The sequence below is a fragment of the Hyaena hyaena genome, unplaced genomic scaffold (genome assembly GCF_003009895.1).
Source record: "Hyaena hyaena isolate Hyena2069 unplaced genomic scaffold, ASM300989v1 scaffold_93, whole genome shotgun sequence".
Lineage (NCBI taxonomy): Eukaryota > Metazoa > Chordata > Mammalia > Carnivora > Hyaenidae > Hyaena > Hyaena hyaena.
Window position 1 is genome coordinate 762,700 of NW_024080724.1, and position 20,134 is coordinate 782,833.

The following is a 20,134-nucleotide window of genomic DNA, read 5'->3' on the forward strand; positions in this document are numbered from 1 at the left end:
GCAGATAACGTACAGCACAGGAAAGAAACCTACTCCTTCTGCTGTCAGATAAATTTGAAAGATCAAAATAATGTGGTTTAGCAATTTGTTTCAATTGATGCCTAGCCTTCCAAAGCTTGCAGGTTTAACTTCCTCGAGTCAGGGAAAAAATAGCTGTTTCCTTATAAAAAAAAGCAGCGTGGGGGAGTGCATCGTCTTATGAGAGCTTCAGCAGAAGCCCTGTGTACAGACGCTGTCCGGGTCTCGGTGAGAAATGGACGAAAGAAGGTGCAGCGACAAGATAGTCATGGTGACAATTACTGTAATGATAAATGTCATGACAATAGGAATGGCTGTAATTTAGAACACTCCCTCTATGCTGGGTGCTATGCTAAGCTCTTAAATGCATTATCTCTTTCGCTACTTATAATGACTCTGGTTGTGGGTTGGATTGTGTCCCCCTAAAAATCCAGAGTTGAACTCCTCACCCAAAGCACCTCAAAATATGACCTTATTTGGAAATAGGGTCATTGCCGATGTAATTGGCTAAGATGAGCTCCTACTGGAGTGGCGTGATCCCACATAACCAGCATCCTCCTGCAAAGGGGAAAATGCACATAGGGAGACACCGCATGCAGATGAAGGCAGAGAGCAGGTGATGCTTTGGCAGGCCCGGGACCGCCAATGATCACCCGCCAGACACCAGCAGGAGGGAGAGCGAGGTACGGAACTGACTTTCCCCCACGGCCCCCGGAAGGAACCAGCCCTGCCGCTACCTTCATCTTGGGCTTTTAGCCTCCAGAACCGTGAGACATTCCGTTTTGATTCCTTAAGCTGCCCGGTCTGTGATATTTTGTTACGACCATCCTAGCAAGCTAATACAGCCCTAGCGAACGGCGACTGATGTTATGAGCATTTGGCAGGTGAGAAAGCGCAGGGGCGTTCACCCAAGGTTGGACACAGGACTCAGGCCGGCTGATGTTCCACCCTCACCGTTAACATACAAGCTGTCCTCCGTTAGGGGGCAAAAGAGTCCCAGCCGGAGAAAGACAGAGCTGAAAGGAGCCAGAGAGATCACGAAGCTCACCGCCCACCGTCCAGGCGGGGGAGAATGCAGGGCTGAAGCCAGGGCCCTGGCCCCTCATCTCTAGGGACTGCCGCCCCTGCCGCCCAGCTTCTACACCCCCACCCCCATCCCAAGGGAGAAAGTTCTGCGCCTCTCAGTTTGGCCAGCCGGTCCCGGAAGCAGCTCCCGACATTTTTCTCCCTTCTTCCCTGACTGGGGGAGCGAGGGTATTTAGAACCCCGGGTTCCTTCTTCTCACTCACGTATTTAAAAATAACATATACATTTCCTCTTCAGGTTACAAAAATAATACGTGATCAGAAAGAAAATGTAAAAAGTACAGGCAAGCACTGAAAAGAAAATCAAAGTCACCCATAACTTGATTCAGACAGGCCCAGCGAAGCACCACACTTCACACTCAGCTGTGGCCTTTTTTTTTTTTTTTTTTTAATTCTCTTACAGCGATTTGTTTTGGTCCCTCATGTTATAAAGCTTTTTCTGCGGCAATGGTTCTCCATCATTTTAGGCCCATCTTTCTTTTTTTTTATTGTGATAAGATATACAGAGACTTACCATTGTAACCATCTGTAAGTTGCAGTGTTCGGTGGTATTAAGCACGTTTACATTATCGTACAATCATCGCTGCCAGCAATCCTCAGAACTCCTCATCTTCCCGGACTGAAGCTCTGTACCTGTCAAACACTCACTCCCCAGTAGGCCCATCACTTTAAAGCTATTGTTTATTATGATAAAGTTGATTTTACTTACTTATTATTTATATCAAAAATTATTTGTAAAGAATTGTAAGTAGTTTGCTAATATTAGGGAGAAATTTATAGAGTATTGGCAAGCTACTGCTAACGAAAAGCTATTAGCCTAGCAAAAGTCTCATACAGAAACTTAAAAAAATGTACATTTTAGGGGCACCTGGGTGGCTCAGTCAGTTAAGCATCCAACTTCGACTCAAGTCATGATCTTACGGTTTGAGTGGAGTTCAAGCCCCGAGTCAGGTTCTGTGCTGACAGCTCAGAGACTGGAGCCTGCTTCAGATTCTGTGCCTCCCTCTCTCTCTGGCTCTGACTCGCTCTCTTCTCTCTCTCTCTCAAAAATAAATAAAGAAAAAGAATGTACATTTTAGGGGTGCCTGGGTGGCTAGCCAGTTAGATGTCCGACTCTTGGTTTCAGCTCAGATCATCATCTCATGGTTCATGAGATCGAGCCCCAAGTCCGGCTGCGCTGACAGCAAGGAGCCTGCTTGCAATTCTCTCTCTCTCTCTCTCTCTCTCTCTCTCTCTCTCTCTCCCCCCCTCCCCTCTTAAAACGTCGAGAATATAGTGAGCAAAATTTTTAAAGTAAACAATACAGTTGACTATTAGTGCTACCCCCACTGTTGAGATAAATACTCCAGTAAAGGTGGACCCAGATCCCGTGTGAAAACCATATCTGAAGAGCCCCGTAACATACCACATGCATTTTTCCTCGCATGGGGCCAGACTACCCCTCGATGTGTGTCAAGGTATGTTAGCTTGTACGCTTGCTAAGTAGGAGGGAAGTGTTCTGCCATCAGGGGAGGGCGGCTGACAGAAATTTCAGCTGACAAGACACACAGCTTTAAACACGGATGGATGCCAGCTCCTCCCGTGTGCGCTCATGTGGCGGTGACTCACACACCCTTGGATGTGACCCTGTGTGAGGCCAGCCCTGTGTCAGGGGACAGAGGCAGCTGGGAAGATTCATTTCCTCACGGAATCGCAACACCCTCCCCACCCCTTTTCTTTCTCAATGGAATGGGAGCCTTCTAGATTTCTTCTTTAAACAGTAATTGGCAAATTACTCAGTTGCTAGGCCTGGCGTCTGGTCAGGGCACTGTAAACTGTAGAAGGGGGTGTGGGAAGGACAGGATTGGTGGGGGTCGGGGGCATGCATGCCCACCTTCGCCTTCCCCAGAGGCAATAGTGTGAAATGCCTGGGATTGCAGACTCTGGAGACAGACTTCCTAAGTCCCCATCTTGGCTCCACTTGCGAGTCAGGTAAACCTGAGCAAGAACTGAATCCCTTTGCACCTCAGTTTCCTTGTCTGTAAAATGGGGACAATGCCTTACATCGGGTTTCCTGTAAATAGGCTCTGAGAACCTGCTGGGACCCTCAGTTGCCAGTATTCCCGGGAGCTGGGGGATGGTGCTTCAACCGTAAAGAGGAGAGCTGAGCGGAGCCTCCCCCCGCCTCCAGATTACCCTATAGGAAACAATGGGGCCTCCTGTACAGGGTTGTGGGGACGACAGAGGTTTATGCGTGCCGGGTGCTGGACACGATGGGTGCTAAGTTATCACGAGGATGCTGAGGAAGGGCGCATTTGGACTCCAGCTGCACACAGTCCTCTAGAGCCTACAACACCTGTGGTTAACTTTGTAGGAGGTACAGGGGTTGGTGGGTCCCAGTGTCGCTGCCCTGGCCGCATTCTTGCAGCTCTCACCATCTTTGGGAATTCCCATTTTCACATTCATGTGCACGCAAGCAAATGCACTCAGGTGGACTCACACATTCAGACACACAGACACACACACATACACCCCTAAATATGTGATTTATGGGTGCTCGTTGTCCTCATGTATATAGCTAGTTATCAAGCTATCCCACTGGTTTTCAAACTTGTTTGTCAAAAGAGATCTTACGTATAAGCCCAATATCCTTGTCCCTCACTTAACATTTACATTAACATTAAAATTACATTTAACGTGGGGCGCCTGGGTGGCTTAGTTGGTTGAGCGTCCGACTTTCGCTTAGGTCATGATCTCGCGGTTCGTGGGTTCGAGCCCCGCGTCGGGCTCTGTGCTGACTGCCAGCTCAGAGCCTGGAGCCTGTTTCGGAGTCTGTATCTCCCTCTCTCTCTGACCCTCCCCTGCTCGCTCTCGCTCTCTCTCTCTCTCTCAGAAATAAATAAAACATTAAAAAATATTTTTAAAAAGAATTACATTTAACGTTACTTTTTTTTCTTTTAAACTTGTTCCTTGGAAGACTCCCTCGTTAACCCTCCTTGCTGATGAAAAAATAAGTAAGCACATTTTTGCAGTAACAAAGATGAAGCAAAGCCTTGAACGGGGTAAGCCTTAGGTCGGCTCAGCCTGGTCAAGGCGCCCAGACAGAGCCCAAGGATAGCAGCCCCGGTGGCAGCACCCGTGACGGCGCCCCACAGGTGGGGGAGGGACGAGCTTAGCTGGGACCCAGACCTACACTCTTTATTTTATGGCTGTGTTTGATTTTAATGCACGCGATAAAAATATAACTAGCACTTGAGGTAGCAAGATAAGGTTTCTTTTTTAGCTCGAAGAGGCAGATATTTCGTCAAGAAAAGCACAGATGGTACGTGGAGGCTGCAGAAAGCACGGAGGTGATACACACATCATGGCGGCTCCTTCTTGTTGTCTCTGTGTCTTGAAAGGCACGTTGGTCGTCCTCTTCCAAGGTGAAGAAATTAATCATAAACGAGTGGGCAAGAAAGTAAGAGAGAGAGAGAGAAAGAGAGGGAAAGGGAGAGAAAGAGAGAGAAATCAACAGAAGAGTGGTTATCTTGGGCAGCCTGTCTAGTTACCAAAGCAGCAAATAGTGCTATATTTCCACACATGAGATTTCTGTGGTAGGATTAATGTTCTTTCTGTTTCATGCCCTTTCACCACATACTGTGTGCTTTTAGTAATAAAAAAAAAAATGGCGTTGGACCAGGGGGTGGGTGTCCATTAAACAGGCAAGAGCCCAGCTGCTTTGGCCAAGCTGCCTGCCGGTAGTGCCTGTTGAAACTTGTCTCCCTCCCTGGACCCCAGGCAGCACAGTGTGGAAAGTCTTGCACTCACCCCCACTGTGTGCCATCACCTTGACTCCAAGTGGTTGGTTAGTTTTATGACGAGGCTTCTACTACCCACTCCTTGAGGGTGGGGTCTTTCTAAGATTCACCTCTGTGAATGTTCTCGTGGTCTGACCTATATTAGAGTCTCAGCTGATGGTCAGTGAACAAATACATCTGATATTTTTATCACCACCTGTCCCCCACCTCTTCAGCATCTCCTAAGGGCTTTATACATAGTGGATATACAGGAAAGACTAGTTAGCTGGTTGGTGGGGTGAGTGAATGGGTGGAGGGAGGGATAGGTGGGTAGACAGTTGGAAGGTTGAGTGGACAGGTGAATGGGTGGATGGATGTGTGTGGGTAGGTGGATGATATCTGAATGGATGATGGAGAGAGACACGGGCATATAAAAGGATAGACAGATGGATGAATGGATGAGTATGTGGGTGGATGGATGGATAGGTGTGTGGGTAGGTGGATGGAAGACTGGATAAGATGGATAGATGGCAGGTGGGTAGATGGGCAGGTCAGTGGTTAGACAAAGATGAATGAGTGGGTGAGTCGGTGGGATGATAGGTGGGTGAGAAGGAATGAGTGGGTGAACAGCAGGCCTAGAAGAGGTAATTGCAATTCATATGTGTCTGCTTCATTCTAATCAAAGCACATTTTCTCTGGGAGGGGCTACAGAGGTTATGGCCCCAATGTCTTCACTCCTTTCCTGTACAAGTCCTGACCTCGAGAAAGTGTTGGCTGTGCTTTCTGATGTGAGACCCCATCTTGTCACCTGACTCATGGAAATACATGTTTCATTTCATGCCATTATTCTCCACTCACATTTCACCCTTTCAGGGATTGGGCCTCATTAAAAACTGTCCTCTACACAGTTCCTCTTTGAGGAAGTTCCTTGTTAGGGCATCTCTGCTGTGAAATATATTACACCAACTGATGTGAGTGCCAACCTGAATGCTAAAGACCGTTATTAGCAGATTTAGCCTAGAGATGTTTCAGACTTGTCAGTTCTGATGTTCATGGGATTATATTTTCAAACATCATCACACATCCTCTATGACAGACTTGATTACTGTGATGAACTAGTTTTCTGCCTTTAAGAAATGTTCCAGTTGCAAAAATGATTCTGAAAGCATTGGTTGAAAATGTGGAGCAAAACTGAAGTGACATCATTTCATTTGCGTGGCTCGTTTACCTTCCTGGGATGGGCAGCCCAGTGTGGCAGAAAGAGCACTGGACATGGAATCCACAGACTGCAGTTCCATGCTGTCCCCTACATCTTAGCAGTGGTGACCTTGGGGAAGTCTCTAATCTTCGCATTCTCTTCTGCAAAATGAGACCAGTGACCAAGAGCCCCTTGCTGAGTGGCTCGGAAGGTGAATTAAGGAAGGTGCATTGCTAAGTGTAAGGTGCCATGTATGATTGAGGGATCCCTCGCAGTAGAAGCAAGAAAGCCGTAACTCATCAATATTATTTTGTTTATTCATGCTTGGCTCCCACGTCTTATTCAGGAACTCATACACAACGTTCCAGATAAATGAATTTTAATCCTCATCTTTCTCCTCTTCCCCATCCTGGTTAATCTGGAAGTGATGCAATTCATAACTCTCTTTGCTGTTAGCAACTCTGTGCAACCAATCATGTAGACTATTCTTCTTCAGATATTTTTTGGTGAGACGTTTCAAACACCTTTCGGAAGAGGGCACTTCAGGAGTTACAGTAATCTTGCTCTTGCTCCTTTCGATGGTTACAACCCCTCCATCAAGACTCTCAGCTTGGCCACTCAACTTGCAGCCTCTCTTGAAGAAACTGCTCAAAATTGGCAGCATCCGCGACCCCCTCATCTACAGGGTGGGTGCAGTCAAGGGTAAACTTCAGAACTTGCTCCTCTCTTTTTTGACTCCCTCCACCACGAGCTTTTTCACGGGCGCCATCATGGGGACAGCATATATCACGTATTTACTATTTGTGTTTTGGCTTAAACAACAGGAGAAATCAGATGTTTATAGTGAAAAGATTAACTGTATGTCCAAGAACGAATAAAACACCCTTCTGGGCCATGGAATGATTATCAGTGATGGATCCACAGCATAAACACCTGGCACAACTGCAGGGAAGTGACTGTTTCCCTTTGCTCATTCATTTCTTTTATAAATATTTACTACCACCTACAGAACGAGAGACGTGGGGAGGGGAGATACAGTGCCAAGCAAGGCAAATTTGTTCCTCGTACCAAGGAAGAGACAGACACTAAACAGATATTCATCTGTATAACGGTTTGAATATAGATTGTGGAAAATGCTCTGAAAGAAAGCCATGGGGTGTGTTGAGAACTTATAACAGGGAGCCCTGATGGAGACTGAGGATCAGAAAGACTTTCCTAAGGAGATGACTTTGAGCGGAGGTTCAAGAATGAATAGGCGCCAGCTAGAGGGATGGAAGGGCAGCCATTAAAAGTTATCGTTATAGAGCACTGATGACATAGAAGACTGTTCATAATATATTGTGTAGTGAAAAGGGGACAGATTACAAAGGTTTTTATGGTAAGGGCACCTGGGCGGCTTCGTCGGTTAAGCGTCCTATTCTTGGTTTCCACTCAGGTCATGAGCTCACGGTTATGAGTTCAAGCCCCACGTCAGGCTCTGTGCTGACAGGTCAGAGCCTGGAGCCTGCTTCGGACTCTGTGTGTGTCTCTCTCTCTGCCCCTCCCCCACTTGCACTCTGTCTCTCTCTCTCTCAAAAGTAAACGTATATATATATATTATATATATATATAAACATTTATATATTAGCATTTACATATATATGTATATATATAAAGCAAAGGTTTTTATGGTAGAGTCTCACTTAAAAAAACTTTTTTTAATCCTCACTTTTGATAACCAAATTTTAAAAACTACAAAAAATAAAGACTAGAAGAATGTACTCCAAAATGTCAACAGTGGTGTTTCTGGATGGAGTTCGTTCTCTTTGCTTATTTCCCCTTTCCACATTTTCTACAGTGATTATATAGTACTTTAGGTCTCGGTTTAAAAAAAAAAAAAAGGAAGACTTGAAAGTAATATTAAAATAATATTAACTTTAAAAGACCTAGACTTTAATCCAGCCTTGGCCCTTACTAGTCAAGGGACTTTAGCTAGTAAGCCCTCGGACTCACTTTTCCCATCTAGGCAATAGGATATATGAACACTTGGCTCCTCGGGCTGTCATGAAGACTAGATGACACATCGCTGCCTGGTACAGTTCCTGGCACCTGTGGGCTCTCAGCCATTATTAATGCTCTTCTTCTTTCTGTCCCATTCTCTCTTAGATGGACCCTGATTCTCACTTAGAAATAAATGGGGCAGGCAGGGGAGAAAAGGTGGCAGTAGACATCAGAGGGGCCTTGAATATGTCCTGCTCTCATGTGAGCCTCGAATTTCTGAGGCTGGAGGAACTTCTTTCTCCTCAATGACAACTCTAGTGAGTTGGATCCCCACAGTTGGAGTCCAGTTAACTGAGGGCATAGTATGTAATTTAATCTTGAGTATGTAGAAACAAATATGTCTGGTCTAACATAGACCAGAGGCCAGCTTGAAAAACTCTTGAGGCTTGGGGTACCTGGGTGGCTCAGTCGGTTAAGCGTCCGACTTCGGCTCAGGTCATGATCTCACAGTTCGTGGGTTTGAGCCCCGCGTCGGGCTCTGTGCTGACTGCCAGATCAGAGCCTGGAGCCTGTTTCAGATTCTGTGTCTCCTTCTCTCTCTGAACCTCCCCTGCTCACTCTCTCTCTCTCTCTCTCAGAAATAAATTTTTTAAAAAAACATTAAAAAACAAACAAAAACTCTTGAGGCTTGAGAACTTAGGGTGCATACAATTAACGACTGTTGAGATAGATCAACAGTAGTTGATTTCTAGTAGACCTTCGGTGCAATAATATGAAGAATGCGGAATTTTGTATACGCATGTGCATGTGTCATGTACATACGTAAACATGTGCATATATATTTTACAAGGCCGCGGTACTGATAAAATGGTGACCTAGATTCTCCCCCAGACACACAGGATCTTGAGTAGGGCCATATGTAGTGATCCTTAATCCACATAACCACTTTCATTCCCCTTTAGCAATCTGGCAGGGTCCCTGCAGTGTGTACAGGCTCTACGGTGCTTCCTGAAATGCACAAAAAAAAATTCCCTGTTCATCCTCAAATCTAGTAATTCTATCAACTAGCTTATGAAGAGCTGCCTCTGTAATCCACATTTAATGACCTTGGCCACTGGACAGCTGTCTGGGGAATTAAAGTCTCTTGTGAACAGAGTATCCCGAGGGCTAAACTTCAGTGCAATGGAAGCGTGTCCCTCCCCTCCACCCCCCAGCAGTGGGATGTGGAGAAGATGCCGGCTTGGTGTCTTCTCCTTGGGCTCACACTCCTCACCCCAACTTTTATGAGCAGTGATCATAATAGGCAGTGGGATTCATCATATGACAACCCCCCTTCCACTGGACAGTCAGCAGACGTCAGCTGGGGCTGAGCTCTGGGCCTCAGTTCATCTGTGAGATCATGGGCATGTTGCCTGGCATGGTCAGAGAAAGGGCTCTCCGATCTCCAGGGCCTCTTAGTGAAGGAGAAAAAGTTTTCAAGATGGAAACCGACACTTACTAAGCGTCCAAAGTACTGAGGTTCCCGGAGCAAGCCCTGCCTGTGAAGGAGATGTGCTGAGTACCCTTTTATAGATGAGGAAACCCAGTTCAAGAGACTGTGTAGCCTGCCCACGTTCACATGGGGAGATGTAGAGTCCAGGCCTCAGGCCCGATGTCAGCCACCTCAAATGCCCATTGTTTTTCGTTACACCTTTCTCCACTTTCCCACCTCCCTCGGTGGAGTCCCTTGGAACCTAATTTTCACTGTCACACCAGCCATGTTTCTTCAGACAAATCTACACAGGTATCATCTCGACTCCTCCCTCCACCTGCTGAGCTCTGCCGACCCTGTGAACTGCCACCTACCACCTCCCTTCTCTCTCTCCTCTGCTGCTCATTTATTCTGGATTTCGCGTTTACACCTACCAGCTTACTCTTCCTAAATAATTGTTGACCATGTTATTCTTCATTAAAAACTTTCCGTGGCTCCGCACTGCCTAGAGGACAGAGGCTGGCATTTTAGGAGCTTTACCTCCAGCCGTAACCTGCGTTTCCAGCTCTTTCTCCTCCTGCTGCTCTTGACACAGAAGGGATGTTAGCTACTCTCCCACACACACATCAAGTTTTCAACCTTCATAGCTGCGCTCTTGGCAGGGGGTGGGGTTTCTATCATCTTCTCAACCATCTATTCACTTAACTAGTAATTTTTGAGAAGTTACTACGGGCCAAGCACTATACTGGAATCCAGGAATACAGCAGTGAACCAAACAAATGGAAATCCCTTCCTTCAAAGAATTTACAACCTAGTACAAGGAGAGAGTCCATAATTGACATATTAAATAAGTAAATTATATAGTATGTGAGGAGGCAGCAGTTGCTATTTAAGAAGGAAAAAAAAAAGAAATGTGCGGGAAGGGAAGGAGAACTGTAAAGGGCACCAGTGGAGGGGGAGCAGGGAGAAGTTTAATGGTTTTTTTTTTCTTTTTTTTTAATGTTTTATTTATTTCTAAGAGAGAGAGAGAGACAGCGTGAGCAGGGGAGGGTCAGAGAGAGAGGGAGTCACAGACTGAAACAGGCTCCAGGCTCTGAGCTGGCAGTCAGCACGGAGCCCGACGCGGGGCTCGAACCCACGAACCGTGAGATCGTGACCCAAGCGAAAGTCGGACGCTTAACCGACTAAGCCACCCAGGTGCCCTTGGTTTTTTTTTTTTTCTAAGTTTACTTATTTATTTTGAGAGAGACAGAGGCAGTGCAGGTGGGGGGGGGGGGTTGTGGAGAGGACAGAGAGGGAGAGAATCTCAAGCAGTCTCCGCACTGGCAGCACAGAGCCCATTGTGGGGCTCAAACTCATGAACTATGAGATTATGACCTGAGCCAAAACCAACAGTTGGATGCTCAACTGACTGGGCCACCCAGGCGCCCTGAGAAGTTTTAAGCAGGATGGCCAGAGGAGACCTCTCTGGGAAGGCAGTGTGTGAGAAGACTTGAAGGAGGTGCAAGGGTGAGCCGTGCCATGACTAGGGTAGAAGTGATCCCGATAGATGGACCGCCAGTGTGAAAGCCTGTGGGTGACAGCGTCTGGAGCCCTTGGGGTAAGGGGAGCTTCCACTTCCAGCCAAGACGGAGGAATACAAGAACCGGATTTACCCTCTTGCCTTAAGCAGTTAACAGACTGGTCAGATCATGTAAAACAACGGTTTTCCAACACGAGACTATAGACAGCAGAGGAGAGTGACCCCTGAGAGAAAGGATGCAGAAGACACGAGCCCTAGGAATGCCCAGCTTTACTGCCTAGAGAGTTTCCAGGCCACAGCACCAGAAGGGCGGCCCACACAGAGCCCCGCAGTCCACCAGGCTGACAATGTGAATTGAGACAGAGTTGAAAAGCTGAATTAAGAGAGACCAAGGAGGCTAGGATTTGCAGGCAGAGTAGTGGAAGGGAGAGAGCCACACGGAGAGGGGAGGGCAGCAGAGAGCTGCGAGGGGCTGCCTCAGTCTTCAGCTGCGGGCTTATCAGCACCTCCTGATGCAGTGAGGGAACCTCCTGAGACTAGAGGAAGCTCCAGCAGCAAGGAACAGGCAGTAGGATCCTCGGAGCTCATGCAGGGCCAGGAATCATTCATGTTCACACCAGCCAGGGTGGGGAGACTTCAGAGCGCACAGGGCGATCCTCAGAAGGTCATTGTCAGGGCAAAAGCAACCCAGACTAAAGGTGGCTCTGGTCCCAGCTAGTGAAGCGTAGAAGCAGGCCTCAAAAGGGTCAGACTCATTTCAAGTAACTTAATGATGTCCCAGGCAAAGCTTTAAAACATTTAAAGGAATGTTAAAAATATCTAGCACCCAATGAGGGATCTGATATCTAATAAAAAATTATCAAGCAGGCAAAGAAGCTGGAGAATGTGGGAGGTGCAGGGAGGCCACTGTAGCTGGAATGGTGTCAGTGAGGGGAGAAGCAGAGACACCATCAGAGAAATCAGAGGCCTTATTTTATGGGTCCTAGCAAGCCCATGACTCACTCAGTAGTCAGGAGAAGATGTTTTGTTTCTTGCCTCTCCTACCAGAGGGAGAAGTGCCCCTGCTTTGTTCCAGACTCCCTGGGAACCATGGAGTGATTGGCCTGTCCTTTGCAAGGTAGCCTTGAGTGCACACTGGCCCACTACCAGCCCTCACACTGTACTCCCCAGAGTGTGGGTTCAATGCGGAAGCAGGAAGAAGAGAGTACGGAAACAAAGGAAGTACTCAAAGAAGGACATTTCCCACTTGGGACAAGAAAGGGCCTGGGGACCTGCTTCAGTCCTGCCTTCTAATCTCAGAGCCAGCCCCTGAAAGGTGTGTGACCTTGGAAAGTCTTCCTGACCACCATGACCTGTTTGCTTGTTTGATTAAAATTAATAATTGAGTGAGTGCCACCTACTTCTAAAGAGAGTTTGAGGCAACTTTCAGTTACAGGCAGATACACGGTGAGGCCACTGAAACAGAAGTCAAAAATTTTAAATCATACAATGTGAGGGCGAAATATATTCCAAAAACAAAGGCTGGTATAGCGAACTTACTGGGGGATTTAAATGAACTGGCTGTCAAGTGATAAAGAGAATGGAACCTCATTTCTTCATGGGCAAAATGGGATTCATGATCTCTGCCCAGCCTACCCCACACATTCTCTGTGGATGAGAATGTGGCACTCAGGACTCTTCTGAAGTAATAGAAGACCGTCCTTCCCCAAAGATAACGGTGAAGTCCAGGATGACGCTTCTCCGGGGCTGCATTCTCCTGTGCCAGTGCCATTCTCAGCCTCTGCACAGCACCGAGTCCGACAAGACTGGCAGCCTGTTTCCCCAGTAGTGCCAACAAAATCCCTGGAAGTGAGTCCCGTTTGCATTGATTGGCGGACTTGGGTCATGTGCCCATATCTGAGCCAATCACTGTAACTAGAAGGCTGCACTGATTGGCTTAGTCTAAGCCATGTGATTCAGCCCTGCCTAGAGTAAGTTTCATAAAACTTCAAGTCAGAGTGGGGCAAGGTGGATCTCTGGGTTGGCCTTTGTCTCTCCTCTCTCTCGCAGTTCCCATGGTCCACATCACCCGGGATCCCTTGTCCTTGAGTTTCTGGTTGGATTTAGCCAGTGGGAAGTGCAGGCAGGAGATTGGAAGCCACAGAGGAGAGAGAGAGAGAGGTCAGGGGGCAGTGCCCAGCCTTGCTTTGGTATCTCTTGAAATAGCCATGCCTTCCCTCCAAGGCTATGACTTCTCTGCCTCCCACTCTTGTGAAGGTATGAGGACACCATCTCCTCCCTTGCTCCTCTGCTCTGAGGTATATAACAGCTCCTGCCATTGTTAGTCTGTGGGCACAACACTGTCTTGTGTCTGTTCCCTTAATCTGCTCCCCCACTCTGTAGTAGTCCTTAACAAAATATCTTCCTTGGAACCATCCAGGGTGAATCCTCTTACTTCCTGAGCCTGTGTATTTGTTATCTATTGCTTCATAACAAATTATCCCAAAGCTTAGTACCTTAAAGCAACAATAAAGATTTATTATCTCATGTAGTGTCCATAGGCCGGGCATTCAGGAGTGATTTAGCTGGAAGGTTCTGGTTTGGGGTCTTTAATATGTGCGGTTGCAGGCAAGATGGGACTGCAGTCATCTTCAGGCTTACTGAGTGTGGAGATTTGCTTCCAGGATAGCTCACTACTATGGCTGACATATTAATTGTAGCTATTAGCAGAAGGACTTAGCTTCTCACCACATGGCCCTCTCCATACGGCTGCTTGGGTGTCCTCATCCCATGGTGGCCAGCTCCCACGAGCATGAGTGATCCAAAAGAAAGCAAGGCTAAGGCTGCAGGGTCTTTGTATGGTCTAGTTTTGGAAACCACACTCTGCCGTTCCTGTAATATCCTACTGGTTACACAGACCAGCCCTGTTCAGTATGGGAGGAGACTCTACAGGGTGTGAATACCAGTAAGTGAGAATCACTGGGGCCGTCTTAGAGTGTAGCTATCACAGTCCCTGAAAACGTCATCTCTAAACTGAAATCAGGGTACTCTTATCGTTCAAATGGGGATCAGTTGGTGAGCAAGAAAAACGTCCACTACAAAGCGTTTGACAGCTATAAACCAGGTGTAGATCCTACTGATAAGAAGGAATTATGTCTCAAATTCACTAGCTGGACCCATACGTTGAGCAAGGGTCTTAGAAGAGCCCCTCGGGCCCAGGCCAGAAGCGGAAGGGAAGAGAGAACCCATCTTAAGCAAAAGGTTCCTCCATTTATCTTTCCGAGCTTCAGCTGGCCCCACTCCAGCCCTGAAAACAGTTCCAGACACCCACTGTTCGTCCCTTGTCCGTGCCTGGCATTCCACAGCCATCATTCTGTGTCTGCTGCTAGAGGTAGCTTCCTGACGCCCCTCAGGCTGAGACCACCTCAGTAGGCCGGGCCACCAACAGCTGCCCTTCTCTCCCTTTCTGGTTTCGCCCTTGCTGACTCCTCTTTCCTTCCAAGGAGAAGTGGTGGAAGATTTTTTTAAACGATGGAAGATTTGTAGGCTTAGCCCATGAAGCCAAGTCCCCAAGCCCCATATGGAGCCATCTGGGTTTCTCATGGGGGAGCCGAGCTGAGAGGGAGAAAGGGTTCTCAATCAGACATGCCAGGGGGCACCTTCCTGCCAGCCCAGCCTGCTCTTTCCATGGTGAGAGGTGGGCCTGGTGACTCATCGGGACTGAGCTGAGGGTCACCAGGGCTGGGAGGAGCCTAGGAGACTGCTACATACATATGCCCACACGAGTGTACACGCATGCACAAGCACACGCATTGGCAATACAAACCCACACACAGACTGTTGTACAGATGGAGAAACTGAGACACATCCAAGACTTGGAGAGCCTCCTGCCCAACCCCAGCCTCTGGCTGTAGCCTAATGTCAGCCGTTGGGATCTTGGAAAGTTCTCAGGAAGCTCCGTCTCTCAGTTGAGGGATGACCGACCTCACGATGTCTGATGTCTTCACATTCCTGCAGGCTTGTGCTCTCGTGGTTCTGCTTGTGCTGAATTCATTCAGGATCCGGACCATCCCACAATCCATGATGTTTTTCCTCAGCTCTGGGCCCCGTTGACCCGTGCAGGAAATTCAGATCCCTCCTCCATGATGACAGCCACACAAAACAAAAACTAAGAGACCTGAAAGCCATCCCCTTTTACGAGGACATGTGAGGGGTTCCGGTGAAGATCTGGGGTCGAGCATAGAGGGTTGGTACCAGAGAATATCATTTGATTGACTTCGAGTTGGACCTTACTTAGTCCCGACCTAGTTCATACTCACCACCCTCCCTGTCTTAGGGGCCACTCCCTCTGTGGTGGTCCCTCGGGGCCTCCCACCCTCTTGGGCCCTCCTTCTCTGGCAGAGAAAATAGCTCCTTCTGTTCCCCTCGCTGAGATTCTTACTTTCCACCCAGGAGGCTAATCAAGGTTTCTTCCTACACCAAGATCATTTCCTCTTAGGAGGAATTCTGGAGCTTTCAGATAATATGAACTCTATCTCCTTACACACTAGGAAACCTCTCCTACGAGGGTAGGAGACGGAAGTAATTACGGGATAGAACCCAGGTGGCCGCCTCCCAGCGGAGTGCCCTTTCCGAATCACCTGTCCACGAGCTCTGCAATCCTGCCCAGTTTTCCCGTAACATTATGCAGGGCACCGCTCGCTCCGCCTGGCCGCCCCGCAGCCCGAGCCCGCCGGCCTTGCATCTGGACTGCGCCGTACCAGCTGCCATGTCTGAGAGCTGCCCCCACCCCCCCCCAGGCCAGTCTGCAGCCCACCCCGGCCAAAAGTGAAGATTGCAACAGATTGCAAATTGCATGTCTCAGACTTTCAGGTCGGCTGGTCAGCAGTTTGGTTTTCCTGGTGGAGACTAATCTATTTAACAAAAATAGAACGTACAGTAAAGCAAAATTAAGTATTTCTAATGGCGGGGATGCTTGCCTCTGCAAATGACCAGGAAAGAAGAGAGTTTGGGGGTGGGGGCAAGAAGCCTGGAGGAGGGTCTCATGGTGTGTGACTTTAGAGCTACACAGCTCAGCTAGCCACCCTTGGAACCACCCTGGAACTCACTCGCTGGTCGGGGCAGCTCCCCTCTGCCGACTGTGCAGGTAAAGAAGGAGCGCACCACCATCTGTCTACCAAACCAGAAAGCCATTCTTCACGTCGCCTTCCGCAGCCCTCAAATGGGGCAGCTCTAAGCCCTGTGGATTCCACCTCCTTCCCATCTTTTGAATTATAGACTCTTCTCCAGCTCTGTCACCCTCATCCCTCACTTGGATTTCACACCGGCTTCCAACAGGCTTCCTTGCATCCAGTCCCGCGCCTCATGCCCATCCATTTTCCACACAGCACCAAAGTAGCTTTTTCCCCCCAGCTTTATTGAGCCATATTGGATGAATAGGATTTTTATATATTTGAGCAGCACTCCTTGATGATTGGATATACAAATACATTGCGAAATGATCACAGCAATCAAGCTAATTAACATACCCATCACCTTACTCTTTTCTTCCTCCCTCCCTCCCTCCCTCTCATGATAAGAACGCAGAAGATTTACCCTCTTAGCATTTTTCAAACATACAGTACAGTATGGTTACATACAGTCACCATGTTGTACGTTAGATCCCAAGAACTTATTCATTCTGCATAACCGAAAGTTTGTACTGTTTGACCAACACCTCCCCCTCTCTCCTTCCCTCCAGCCCCTGGCAGTCACCATTCTACTCTCTTGTTTCTGTAAATCTGACTGTTGTAGATTCGACACAGAAGTGATACAAGGCAGTATGTGTTTCTGGGTCTGGCTTATTTCACTCACCATGATGTCCTCTAGGTCTATCCGTGTTGTCACAAACGAGAGGATCTCCTTCTTGTTAAAGAAAGCATTGGACTTGCTACCTCCTGGTTTATGATAACCCTTCTATGGCCCCCATTTGCAACCTGAGGTCCAAAGCCCTGCCCCATGTGGCTCTTGCTGTCCTTGCCTCCACCAACCTCCCTGCCCCTTGCATAGCACCCGCCGGCCACCTTGCCATTCCTTCAGGCCCTTCCAAGAGCCAGGCTCTCTCTTGCTCCCAGACCTTTGCATGTGCTTTTCCCTCCGCCTAGAACATTCCTCTCTCATCCTCTTTGCCCAGCTAACTCACACTCATGCTTTCCTGGCCCCTCCATGCCCTTCCTTGAGAGACTGCCCTTCCTTTTCTGTTCATACCTCTGTACCCACCCTCTCCTGCCTTGTAACTCTTTTTTTTTTTTTTTTTTTTTTTTTTTTTTTTTTTTTTTTTTTTTTTTTTTTTTTTTTTTTTTTTTTTTTTTTTTTTTTTTTTTTTTTTTTCCTGGCCCCTCCATGCCCTTCCTTGAGAGACTGCCCTTCCTTTTCTGTTCATACCTCTGTACCCACCCTCTCCTGCCTTGTAACTTTTTTTTTTTTTTTTTTTTTTTTTTTTTTGCCCATCACCTTCATTAGACTGGGAGCTTCTAGAAGACTAAGACTTTGTGGCTTAATCATTGCATTCTCCAGGGTCTAGCATAAGTGCGCCCTGTCCCAGAGTAAGCACTCAACAGACACAGCATATAGCAACTGCTCCCTTGTTTTCTGTGAGGAAACTGAGGCCCAGAGAGAAGAGGGGGCATAATTATGGGCAAACAGGTTTTGGTGACAACACCAGAACGAGAACCCTTATCTTCTCCCTCTGAGCCCAGAGCCCCTTCTGGCTTAACTGTTCAGAAACAGACTCAGCAAATGTCATTGGGCCCAGGGGACACACACCCCAGTCCCCACAGCTTGGAGGGGTGTCTGGATCTCCCAACCTGTGATAACCTTTGGGTCTTCACGATAACCAGCTCCTCTGCATGAGCTCCTTGTCTCTCTTAGTCCAGAGTGGAGAGGAGCTGGGCCGTGTGGAAGTTGAGACAATAGACAGGTAGTACAAGTCTCCTCTCTGGCTCTTCCCACTCTGATCTGAAGCCCCTTGCCCCATGTCTGAGAACAGATTCTCACCCACCCCTTGTGCAGGTAAAGACTAAGTATTTGAGGGGTGCCTGGGTGGCTCCGTCAGTTAAACGTCCGACACTTGGTTTCGGCTCTGGTCATGATCTCATGGTTCGTGAGATTGAGCACTATGTGAGGCTCTGTGCGGACAGTGTGGAACCTGCTTGGGGTTCTCTCTCCCTCTCTCCCCCTCCACCCCCCCCCCCCCCCCCCGCCTGCTCATGCTCTCTCTTTCTCTCAAGATAAATAAACTTTAAAAAAAAAAACCATACACCTAAGCATTTTGCATTCCTCCTCACATTCTTACTATGGAAGCCTGAGAGGACTGGCTTGGCCACCAATGGGCTGGAGTCGGAACCTACAGGCTCCCAGGAGAGCCAAGAACCACTTGTTAAACTATCAAGAGTTGATGAGCCAGTTGCTAAATGGTTGAGAGCTGGAAATCTGCCTTGGTGGGAGTATTTACACCATGGAAATTCTCAAACACTACAGACCCTCCCCCAAAGAGCCCATTGTTAAATGCGTATCAACACATCCCTGACTAACTACCTTCCTTCCCTCCACCTACCTCCTGCTGTGCCCGGCCCCTTCCCCTTGACCAAGGCTGCTTAGGACTCCCTCTGATCCCTTACAAAGAGCTCATTTTCAGGTCAGTGACCGGTTCTTGCACAAGGTTGTGGGATAGAATGTAGTTAGAAGTATAAGCTTAAAGTCAGACACATCCAGAGCGAATCCCAGTCCTGCCTACTAATCGTGTGACCTCGGGCAAATTTCTTACCCTCTCAGCGCCTCCATTTCCTCATCTGTAAAATAGAGATAATAATAACACACCCTGCGTCCCACTGGGGTTGTTGTTGAGAATTGATTAATGAAGAATAACCCCGGGAGGGGGGACCTCAGATACTATACACAAATGTTTCAGCAGAGCTAAAAATAACTTAAAGAATGTTATCTATGCGTGTCCTGCGGAGGGAAACCTGAGAACAGAGCTGAGAAAGGATTTGTCCCAGTACACAGCCTACTTCTGTCTTCGGACAGAAGAGCCTTGTCTATTGCTCTTTTCATTATTCCGAGTTGAGGGGGAAATGTGCTATGCTTGCAGAGATCCCTGGTCCTTATTCACAAAAACTCAAAGCATAAAAATTAATCTATTCCAAGAGGGAGTATTATTTTGTTGGTGATGATATTGCTATTCTTGCCTTTAAAAAATATATATGCCTTCTTATAACATCTTTAAAAAAAATAAAAAGCTTTTCAGTAAAGTTTTCCTGTTATGAAACTAATACATACGCATCATAGGATACTGGAAAATATTGAAAAGTAAAAAGAAGAAAAAGCCATAATCACACAACCTAAACCCAACTAGCGTTTAACATGTTTATTTGGTAGGAGTGATTTTTACATAGTTGTGAGTATACTATAAATATAATTTTTACCCTTGTTTATTCCTACTGTGTTATTAGTTGGGAGAAATAACACCAGCTGCTATAACAAAGATATCTCAGAATCTTAGTGGATTGACAGTGAAAATTGATTTCTCTCATATGCCAAGTCCAAAGTGGATGTTTCTGGTTGGTGAAAAACCATTCCGTGTGATGATTCATGGACTCAGGCGCTTCCATCTCGGGTCCTCTCTGTTCCTTAGGACTCAGAGTTCACTTCTCAGTGAATTCAGTTAGCAGATGGGGGCAGTGAAGGAGCACGAAGGACACTGTGGGAGATTTTCATGAGCCAGATCTGGCATACCGAATGCCACTACTATCTGCATTCCATTGGCTGGAACTGTCACATTGCCATCCCTAACTATAAAGCAAGTTAGAAAGTGCAACTTAACCATGTGCCCAAGAGGAAAGGAAATGGATTTGGTGAACAACTAATCATTGTCTGCCACAATCACAAATCACTTTTTCCAGTCTTTTGTAATATTTATAATAGAATGCTCAAGGGTGTATAGTTTGGAACAAGTCACCCTTTGGTTAAAACCCTTCCGTGGCTCCCATTGCACTCAGTTAAGCTCAGCATCCTTGATACAGCCTGTAAGGTTCCACTTGACCTTGCACCTGTCTGCCTTACCAATGACATTCCCTCCTCATCTCC

At 47.4% G+C, this 20,134-nt stretch overlaps 1 protein-coding gene and 1 pseudogene across 1 annotated transcript in view; one reads left to right on the top strand and one right to left on the bottom strand.

The window, feature by feature from the left end:
• GABBR2 (gamma-aminobutyric acid type B receptor subunit 2) overlaps nt 1-20,134 on the top strand; it is a 351,400-nt gene that overhangs the window by 225,366 nt on the left and 105,900 nt on the right. The gene's annotated exons all lie outside the window — the stretch shown is intronic.
• Nucleotides 6,439-6,828, bottom strand: LOC120233519 (annotated as a pseudogene).